Here is a 9,533-nt window from a genome sequence, read left to right on the forward strand (position 1 = left end):
CTTGATGAGAATGGAAATTGAAGATTGGTACCCATATTATATAAAAGAAAAACTAACAGCTTACTATATTATTTCTGCTGCCCACTGGAACATTAACAAAACTGAATTACCCTATAAAGAGAATAATGACTTGGAAATGTCTATGAGAAATAAGATCTTCAGTAGTTTTTTATCATAGAAAAACTTTTTTTTCTAATAATAAATGTAAAAATTTAGCAAATGATAAGATGGCAAGTTTTGCATATACCTCAGCAATTTGAGGAAAGAGGAGAGTTTTTAAATTTATTTGAAATCTTAAGATCCAGATTTATGTTTTAGGGCTATGATCACACATTAAAGATGGGTGCCAATATAATTGAAACTTAGCAGAACAGCTGAAAATTATCCAATACATGAATGCCCTTAGTGATAATGATATCCTTATGGAGAGCAACTCTAATTGCAAATTTTAGCATTTTTCATAGTCGTGAAAAGGCATGCCAGCATACAATTCAATCATTTTAATTACTATTAATTTTTTCATTCGTGTGCCATCCTACTTAAAGCAACTAAGAAGGTGAAGGTGTCCTTGGCTTGTTTTTGATCCTTGGAAATCTGATGGCATGTTTTGCCCTTTTACTCAAGATCTGAGGAAATTAGATGGGGTTACTTCCTGAACTTACCAAGCTTAGAAGAGTGAAGGAGGACCCATCACAAGCACTGCACAAGTAACACATGTTTCCTACAAATTATCTATATTTTTGTTTTCAAACCCAAAGAAGTAACTTCAGGCATTTCATTTGAGGTCAATGGCTGAAAGCTACAGATGAGACAAACATGAGGGACATTTGGATAAATTTTGTTCCACTGCAGAGTTTAACACTCAGATGGGTAAATACTTGCTTTGAGATGGTGTTTGGTTATACTCCTGATTCTGCACTTCTACTATGAAGGGTAAGATCCTAATACTTACTGTTATAAAGTTAACATATTTTGTAAGAAAGAAAATGTCACAGAAAAAAAGACTGAAAAGAAGATTGCTTGTGGACCAGAATTAAGATGGGTTAGAATAAGCTCAGTCACACTCAAGAAAATTCATATGAATGAGGATGGAAAATCACCTGTGTTATTTTAAACATAATATGATATTTTAAAACAGGTAATTTCATAGTTTTTTCTTTAAGATACTCTTCTATAACTTTGTAACACATTAAATATTGTCCTCCTGGAAATCCATGTCCATCTTCAGCCTCAAAATATTACCTCATTTGGAAAAGGATTCTTTGTAGATGTAATTACTTAAGGATCTTGAGATGAAATCATCTTGGATGTAAGATGTGCCCTAAATTCAATGACCAGGGTCCTCATAAAAAGAGGGAAATATACAAAAGGACATCAGAGTGGACAATTTGAAGATGGGGACAAATACTGAAGTTTCGCTGCCACAGGCCAAGGAATGTCTGGGATCATCCCAAGCCAGCAGAGGCAAAGACTCTTCCCAAAAGCTTCAGAGGAAGCATGACGCTGCTGACATCTTGATTTTGGATTTTAAGTCTCCAGTGTTATGGGAGAACAAATTCTTTTTGTTTTAAACCTCCCAGATGGTGATATTTTGTTACAACAGCCGTAAGAAATGAATACAGATTTGGTTACGGAGACAGGGGCTCTGATAGCCGATACCTAAATGTACTGCAGTGAGTTAGGAATGGAGAGATGGCTAGAAGCTGGAGGAAATTTGAGACACTGGGAGCAAAGGGCCTAGCCTGCCGTGCAGAGTCGGTTAGTAGAAATATGCAGGCATAAAGCAACACCGGAGAGGGCGCCCCGCAGAGCTGAGGCTGGCCGCAGGCCAGGCCCTGGATCCGGTGGCGGCTGAGGAGGCCCTGGGAGTGAGAGACCGGGTGCGGCGGCGGCCAGAGTGGGGCGGCCGGTCTGTGGGGCCACGGTACAGCCTGGTGGTGGTGGTGGTGGTGGTGGTGGTGGTGGTGGTGGTGGTGGTGGTGGTGGTGGTGGTGGAGGAGGGTGGGGGTGGGGGGGTGGATCCCGCACGCAACTACTGCGCGGTTTAGCAGGCCGGGGTCGGACGCAGCAGGGCCCAGGGCAGTCAAGGAGGTCCGCTGCGACAACCTGGGAACGTGGAGCTGGCACTGGCCGAGTTCTAGGTCCTGACCAGCCTCCAGCGGTGCCACTGGAACGTCATGCGGTTTGAGGAGCGCGACCTGCAGCGCGACGGGCTCGCCCGTGTCAGGAGCCATAGCAAGAGCTCCCAGCTTGACCTGCGCCTGGGGGAGACGGCGCTCAAAGGAGAGAGGCTCCTGGGCTGTCTGAGGAGCTCTGCTCTCTCTGGTTTGTCATGAGTTCTGTGAAGGCGGAGACCTGAAGCAGGACGTCCCATCCCGGAGGCCGCACCAGCCACCAACAAAGGCTTCATGCTATACAGCTCATGGGCGCCTTTGCCTTTCTGCGCAAAAACCACCTGGTGCACAGGGACCTAAAGCCAGACGACAGCCTCATCACCGAGAGGTCTGGCACCCCCATCCTCAAGGTGGCAGATGTTGGACTAAGCAAGGTCTGTGCGGGGTTAGCCCCCCGGGGAAAAGAGGGCCATCGAGACAACAGAAATGTGAATGTGAGTAGGTACTGGCCGTCCTCCGCCTGACACTCAGACGTCTTCACGGCCCCCCAAGTCTAGGAGGGACACTACGCAGCCCAGGCTGACATCTTTACCCTGCGTGTTATCATCTGGCAATGATAGAATCACTTTCATTGACTCTGAGACCAAGAAGGAGCTCCTGGGACCTCTATCAAACAGGGGACCAAATATGTCCCTGTTGGAGAGGCCCTACTGGAAAACCCAAAGATGGAGTTGCATATCCCCCAGAAACTAAGGACTTCCATGTCTGAGGGGGTCAAGCGGCTCTTGAAAGATATGTTAGCTGCTAACCCCCAGCACCGGCTTGATGCCTTTGAACTTGAAACCCAAATGGACCAGGTCACATGTGCTGCTTAAAGTTCAGGACAAAGCATCATGAGTGTTTTTAAACTAGGCGAATGTACATTTTTTTTTTTTTTCTGCATGCCAACTTCCTGGACTGGATTCTTCATTTCAGGCTCTACAGTGGGCCCTGTGGAGCTGGGGGGACACGGTGGGTAGAAGACACCCAGTGCTTGTTGTGAGAGGACCCACCCAACTCTTGAAGAGGAGAGCTTTGGGGCAGAGTAAGAGTTGGAATGTCTAGAGAAGTTCTCTGAGTGGACATCTCAAGTGTTTTAGAAATACTTTTTCTCAATAATTAATAAATGCTTACTGAAAAAAATGTTTTAAAAAAAAGCTTGGTAGATAATTTTTTTTCTAAGATTTATTTATTTTATTCATTTTAGAGAGAGAGAAAGAGAGAGAGGGAGCAAATAGTGGAAGGGACAGAGAAAGAGGGAGAGAGACAATCGAGCAGACTCCATGCTGAGCACAGAGCTGATGTGGGGCTGGATCTCAGGACCCTGAGATTATGACCTGAGCCAAAATCAGGAGTCAAATGCTTAACCAATTTAGCCACCAGGTGCCGCCCTCCCCAATGTTTCTTTTACCTTAGAAAATATATGTATCATCATGAGGGGTATGTTGGTAAAAAATTAAAAGTACTTCAGGTGAGTTCAAAAGAAGATGAAAAACATGCTATTGGAAACTGGAGGAATGTAGGTCCTTACTATAATGTGGCAGAATACTTGGCGGTATTGGATTCTATTATTGGGTGGAAAGCAGAACTTGTAAGCAATAAACTAGGATATTTATCTAAAGAGATTTCCCAGCACGGTGTTAGAGATAGTCCTGATTTCTCTTTGCTGTCATGTTTATGGTCTTGGAGCCCCAGGTGAGGGTTGTAATAATTTTAGTGTAAATTCCCAAAATGATGTGTAACAGCCAAGTCTGTGGTGGCTAATAAAGACCATAAGATACCTGTTATTTTAAGATACGAGAAACAAAGTTATTGTATTTAGTTTTAGGTCTTTTTTGATAAAAGATGAAGCTACATCAGATAAATCATTTAACAATTTTTTTCTGAGAATTATTTCATTTTACTTTATCACAAAAAGAGGATTTTGTTAGCTTGAATTTTGTACATGATTGACATACATTCAGCATGAACTGCCAAGATTTTTATATTTTTTATATTATATTTAAGTGGCTGAAGAAATCATTTGAGGAATAGCTATCCATATGGAACATGTGAGTGGAAGATCATTTGAAAACTTCTCACCTGTTTTGTTGTAATAATGCCAGAGTAGAAGTACTCTTGCACTCTTTTTTTTTTTTTTAAGATTTTATTTATGTATTTGACAGACAGAGATCACAAGTTGGCAGAGAGGCAGCAGAGAGAGAGAGGCAAGCAGGCTTGCTGCTGAGCAGAGAGCCCGATGCGGGGCTCCATCCCAGGTCATGATCTCAGGGTCCTGGGACTTGCACTCTTAACTATGGCAAATATGTTTGCACATGCAGTCCACAGTCAACATAGTCAAATTGTATGTACAGAATACATGGCATACTGAATCCCCTAAGGAATATACTTCTACAATTTCTGTACTGCCTCACTTATTATTTATTGACTGGGAAGAAATTGTGTGTGTAAGAGAGAATAGAGAGTAGTGGCAGTATTTGTCAGAATCAAGTAGGGGTGCCTGGGTATCTCAGTGGGTTAAGCCTCTGCCTTTGGCTCGGGTCACGGTCCCAGGGTCCTGGGATCGAGCCCCACATTGGGCTCTCTGCTCAGTGGAGAGCCTGCTTCCCCCTCTCTCTCCCTCTGCCTGCCTCTCTGCCTACTTGTGATCTCTCTCTCCCTGTCAAATAAATAAATAAAATCTTTAAAAAAAAAAATCAGGTACTAAAGGGGAAATTCTTTTACGTATGAAGCTTGGATTGACTAGTTATTGTAATTTTTCTTTAGATTGAACAATCATAACAGTAACATAATCTCAAAATATATGCACTGCTTATTCAACTATTTTGGCAGTTAAATGTCATTTAGGGGGCGCCTGGGTGGCTCAGTGGGTTAAAGCCTCTGCCTTCGGCTCAGGTCATGATCCCAGGGTCCTGGGATCGAGCCCCACATCGGGCTTTCTGCTCAGCAGGGAGCCTGCTTCCCTTCTCTCTCTCTGCCTGCCTCTCTGCTTACTTGTGATCTCTCTGTCACACAAATAAATAAATAAAGTCTTTAAAAATAATTTTTTTTAAATGTCATTTAGCTCTACTAAACTATTTGTTCAATTTCTTTCTTGCATTTTTCCTTTTGGTGAAGTACATGTTTAGTTATATATTTCTGGTGGGATCTGGAGCCATAAAGTACTTTTGTTTTTGTATTTTAATATATCTTTTAAAAAAATATTTATGTTAACATACATTAAACATATAAATATATGTTAATGTATATTAAATATCTTAAAATAAATAAAAATATTTTTAAAAGATTTTTATTTATATATGAGAGAGAGAAAGTGAGACAGCAGGATAAGAAGGCTCCATGCTGAGGTTGGAGCCTGACACAGGGGTCAATCTCAAGACCCTGAGGCCATGACATGAGCCAAAACCAAGCATCAGAAGCTTAACTGACTGAGCCACCCAGATGTTGGTCATCTTTCCTTCAGAATGTTAGCCTGGTCATCTTTAGATTTCCTGTTAGACAAGTCTTTACCTTACTATATTTGAACATATTATTTTGTTGATCTCTGCCATTTGTTGTTCTGGATTAGAAATTTGTTTATTATTATTTCTGTAGATAATATTTATATCTGTTTTGTAGTTTAACATTTTCTTCTTCTTTTTTTTTTTAACTGTTTTATTCTAGAACTTATTTTCAGTCATTAAAGTTTGTTCATTTATAGCTATGATTTTTAACTTAAGAATAGTTGGAAGAGCACCTGGGTGGCTCAGTCCGTTAATCATTCTACTCTTGATTTCAGCTCAGGTCATAATTGCCAGGTCATGGGATCCAGCCCCACGTTGGACTCTGTGCTGAGCATGGAGCCTGCTTGAAATTCTCTCTCTCCCTCTGCCCCTACTAGCCCCTCCTCCTGCTAGCACTTTCTCTCAAAAAAAAAAAAAAAAAAAAAAAAAGGAAAGACAGAAAGAAAAAGAAAAGAAAAGAACAGATGGATTTAAAAATCTGGTGGGAGAGATTGCTAGATGTTCACCAAAGCCTGTTTTATTTTCTTCAATAACACATTGTGCAATACGTTTTTCATACTTCTTTGAAGTGAAATACAGCCCTATGACTGATAGTGAATTATGAGTAAGTGGAAAAACATGCATAACTTTCAGGCCTTGGTCATCAAACCTTCTTATATTAATTATTTTATTATTTCCCCTTCTGTCAGCTTAATAGTGAATTCCCAAGTCACCTGTTAAGGAAAAGTCCCAAGTTGAAAAAAATCCTTAATTTCTGAATCACCTCTAGAAGGACAGTGAGACATAAACCAACAAAACTATTGAACAGTATGGGCCAGAAAAAAGAAATTATCTGTTCTGATCATTAAATATTTCGCTGTTTGTGGCATTGGCTGTCATTACTAGAAACAGTCTTTTCCTGTTGCTATACTGTATTAATTGATCAGGGGAAGGCATTTTCTTAAATATGCTTAATTTACAAGTTGTCTAGAAGTTGCAATTGGACATATGTTAATGCAAAATCAAAAGTTTAAAAGTGCCAAAAAAGGTAAAATTTTAAAAATTATCAAATTAGTGTTGATAGTAAATTGCAGGCTATTGTAATGTGTTTGACAATTTCTCACTGAATTATTTTTTTAAGATTGTATTACTTTCTCTGTCAGAGAGAGAGAGAGAGAGAGAGAGAGAGCACAAGCAGGGGGAGCAGCAGACAGAGGGAGAAGCTGGCTCCCCTCGAGTAAGGAGCCCAAAGCAGAACTCAATCTCAGGACCCTGAGATCATGACCTGAACCAAAGGCAGATGCTTAATGGACTGAGTCATCCAGGCATCTCAAAGAAGATAAAAAAAAGACAAACATGAAATGATGCTCTACATCACTAATCATAGGGGAAGTGCAATAGAAAATGCAGTGTCACCTCAGACAAGTTAAGATGATATTTTATTTATTTATTTTTTTAAAAGGCAAGAGTTGGCAAGAATGTGGAGAAATCTGAACATTTGTTCAAATGTTCTGTTGCCATTTGTGGAAATGTAAATTGGTGGAGCCACAATGGAAAACAGTATGGAGGTTCTTCAAAAACTAAAAGTAGAACTACCATGTGATCCAGCCATCCCATTTCTCTGTGTTTAGTCAGAAGAGTTGGAATCAGAATCTCGATGTTTATTGAGCATTACTCATAAGAGCTAAGAGATGAAAAATCGTAAATGTATATTGACATAATTTGAAGACATTTTGCTAAGTAAAATAAGAAAGTTAAATAAACATATACGGTAAGTATTGAAACAGGATAGTCTATGATTCCATGGATATGCGTTATCGAAAGAAGTCACACTCGAGAATAAATGATTGTGGCCAAGGGCTTTTGGGGCTAGCGGGGAAAGAGGAGCTGTTGTATAATGAGTATAGGTTTAAGCCACACAAGATGAAGCTCGGGAGATAGGTTGTAAAACATCATGCTTATAATTAAGAAGTTTGTATTTCTCTCAGAATTTGTGAACAAGGTAGATCTCATGTTATGTGTTTTTAACCATGAGAAGAAGAAAGAAGGAAAGAAAGAAAGAAAGAAAGAAAGAAAGAAAGAAAGAAAGAAAGAAAGAGAGAAAAAAAAGAGAAGAGAAGAGAAGAGAAAGAAGGGAGGGAGGAAGGAAGGAATAAAAGGAAGAAAGCTTAAAAAGAAAGTTAGGCAGAATCAAGATATCATCTGAAAAGAAACTCTGGGTTGTTAGTCTAGAAGTATTCAGCAGAAGCGCTGTCATGACTTCCCCAATCCTTTAAATCCTGGTTCATGTGCCTTTCCTTTAATTGGATGCCTCAGAATCACCTTCACATTTTTATTCTCACTGCAAAATAGTTTTTAAGTTGTTGTCAGGCTTTCTCGATTCCTGCTTACACTAAAATTGTGGGGTTTATTTTTGGTTGGTTTTTCTGCTAACTGTTGTTTGAGCCTAAAAGCATTTCTCATTACTTGCTTTAACATTCAATTGAGATTTTTCATATAGCTTCACTGAACTTGAGATGAAATCTTGTGTTACTTTTGCTGTGCCAACACAGATGTTTTATCTCTTTTTTCGTAGATGACCTGTTTCCTGTTTAAACTGTTCTTTTTAAAAATAAAAGCATAAAAATTATTTGTCAAACAGACTTTACTTTCCAAATAAACTAGCATAATACCCACAGAAGTTTGGGGATTTTTGAGTGTTTTTATTGTTTCATCCTGATGATACTATCTATAAAGGATATAGTCACTCATTTAGTATGTATAATTTTGTTTAAAGAATAAACAATTTTGCTGAACTAAGAAGTAGAGCAGAAAACTAAAAGAAAAATGTTATTAACCAGTTAATACATCATGAATATTGTTGTATTACAGTGTAATTTATTTTTACACAGGAACCTCAAATTGCTTTGAAAATAGTTCTTTTTTTTTCTATATGACAATGTGACTATTACGTGAATGTTGACTACTGAAATGAGATAGGAACATGGTTTAACTACTTAATTTTACATTGAAGTCAAGGCTTCATAATGAATTTGAGAGATTTTTAATTTTTTTCAGTTTTATTAATATTTAAATCAATGCATTAATGTACACAAATGTCTGAAACACGACACCACAAACTGATTTTATGTTTGCAAGATTGTGCCACCAAAAATATCATCCCATTACCTTGTATTTTTAAATTAAAAATAGCTAACACTATTGAGGTATACTTTCCATAAAATGTACACAGATGTATGCTTTGATTAAGGGTAAAAATAGATATAACCTTGGAACTATCATCTTACTTATTATTATAAAACATTTCTATAGCCCATACAGTTTCTTTCCAATTATCCACATCCTTCACATATCATTCTTCTGCCTGAGGCAACCGCTACTCTGCTTTCTCTAATTAAAAGGTTAGTTTTTTCTGTTCCAAAATTTCATATGAAATCTTAGAAGTTGTGTTCTTCTGTATCTGGCTTCTTTCGCTGAACAGGCTGTTTTTGTTTCGTCTTTGCTTTCATGTTTATTAGCAGTTTATTCGTTCATTACCAAGTAGTGTTATTTTGTATACAGCTCTTCGGTTTATTCATTCACTTGTTTGATATTTGTATTTTTTTCAGTTTGCATTTTTTTTGTTTTTGTTTTGTTTTTTAAGTAAAACCACTGTGAATATTCATGTGCAAGTTATTTTCTGTATATTAGTTTAACTTTCTCTTGGCCCAATACCTAGAAATGAAAATACCTCATTATATGGACAAAGTTTATGTGAAACTCTCCAATCATTTCACACTGCAACCTGCAATATATGAGAGACTAAGTTGTTCCACATCCTCATCAACACTTGACAAGTCTTGGTATGAGCCATTCTAGTGGCATAGAGTGGTGTTCCATTGTGGTTTAATTTGCATCT

At 38.6% G+C, this 9,533-nt stretch overlaps 1 pseudogene; it reads left to right on the plus strand.

Moving 5' to 3' along the window:
• Positions 1 to 1,394: 1,394 nt before the first annotated feature.
• On the plus strand, positions 1,395 to 2,989 carry LOC132027473 (serine/threonine-protein kinase 35-like; annotated as a pseudogene).
• Positions 2,990 to 9,533: the final 6,544 nt, after the last annotated feature.

The sequence above is a fragment of the Mustela nigripes genome, chromosome 12 (assembly GCF_022355385.1).
Source record: "Mustela nigripes isolate SB6536 chromosome 12, MUSNIG.SB6536, whole genome shotgun sequence".
NCBI lineage: Eukaryota > Metazoa > Chordata > Mammalia > Carnivora > Mustelidae > Mustela > Mustela nigripes.